The sequence below is a fragment of the Physella acuta genome, unplaced genomic scaffold, assembly GCF_028476545.2.
Source record: "Physella acuta isolate Inbredline_101_S28 unplaced genomic scaffold, ASM2847654v3 ptg001114l, whole genome shotgun sequence".
Taxonomy (NCBI): domain Eukaryota; kingdom Metazoa; phylum Mollusca; class Gastropoda; family Physidae; genus Physella; species Physella acuta.
The window spans coordinates 150,822-152,183 of NW_026732631.1; the positions used below are offsets into that span (position 1 = coordinate 150,822).

The 1,362-nt window shown below is 39.6% G+C and overlaps 1 pseudogene; it reads left to right on the forward strand.

The window, feature by feature from the left end:
• The first annotated feature begins 857 nt into the window (after positions 1-857).
• Positions 858-897, forward strand: LOC131955905 (uncharacterized; annotated as a pseudogene).
• Positions 898-1,362: the final 465 nt, after the last annotated feature.

Genomic DNA, 1,362 nt, shown 5'->3' on the forward strand with positions numbered 1-1,362 from the left:
AAATCCAGAGGTTCCATGGAGACAGCCATGCCTCGTTGGTGGAACGTTTCATTGAAGAGGTGCAGGTCGCATGGAGGGCGAGGAAAGACCTCTCCGCTGAAGAAAGAAAAGACCTCCTCTGGAAGCACCTTGGGGAGTCTGTTAAAGAAGAGCTCCGAAGATTTTTAGTTATCCCCAACCCTAGCAGGGCTTGCACTGACCGGACAGTGGTTAGATAAGCCTAGGGAAGGGTAGATAGATTTTTAGTTATCCCCAACCCTAGCAGGGCTTACATTTATAATAATGCCAAGCTCCAGTCATTTTAATAATAGAATTTTAATTTTTTGTAAACAAATCCATATATATCTAAAAGCCAGAGGCGGAACTACTATGCCGCCAAACCCCGCAATACAGAGGGGGGGGGGGTCCCGCTTAGGGGGACCAAAATCCGACCAAAACAAAAACCAATGAGTTTGTTAATAATGTTCTCCGTGCACATAGCTAGTGGTGTTGTAAAAAAATTAAAAATTAAAAAAAAAACAGGGCTACTATAGCAGAGGTTGTTCTACAGTAACACACATACTGTTGCTTAGCAAAATATTTTTAAAAAATCTCTATTAGCTGTAGTGAGAAAAATAGGCTAACGTTCGTGCTTATTGTCCTTCTTTAAATAGCATAATAAGGGTGTCCGTAAAGCTCCTGTAAATAGTTTGTAATAAGTAAACTAAAAAGCAATGTCTTCTCTTAATTATTATTCAAATAAGATATATTAAAGAATAGCATAGCTATAAAACAAATAAGGAATTCAAAATTAATAACATACATACAAAAATTATAAACATAAATACCATTTTCGGCCATCACTCTGGTTTCTCTTCACATCGAGTAAATCTTTTGCCTTTTACTAAAGATTTCCGTAGTTATCCTATCATGGCAAATGCAACTCTATGAACATCAGTGAAGTAGCGCCCACAAATGATCCTTCCAAGGCGAGAAAGGAGCCACTTGAACTCTCCAAGTGGCTTAATGAAAGCAAGGGCCCAACCCTTTTCAGATGTCGCAAACTCAACAACCCTCTCAATTGAACTGCCTGAAGATGAAAGCCCAGATCTTTTCTCGATCCAACAACACCAGCTACAGGCATGCAAGTGGTCATTCCAATAACCCGAGGAGACGCATATTTCTTCTCGTCCGAAAGCTTTAACGTGGCAGAACTGAATAACACACCTAAACAATACGGACTTTACTCACTACACTTCTCGATCTACCAGAAGGACAAAATCAACGGTGCACAAAAAAAAACGACACTGCTCAAAGCACTAAGAACAATCAGCAAAACAGAACCATCGGTCAACATAATTTACACACCAACAATCAAAGTTT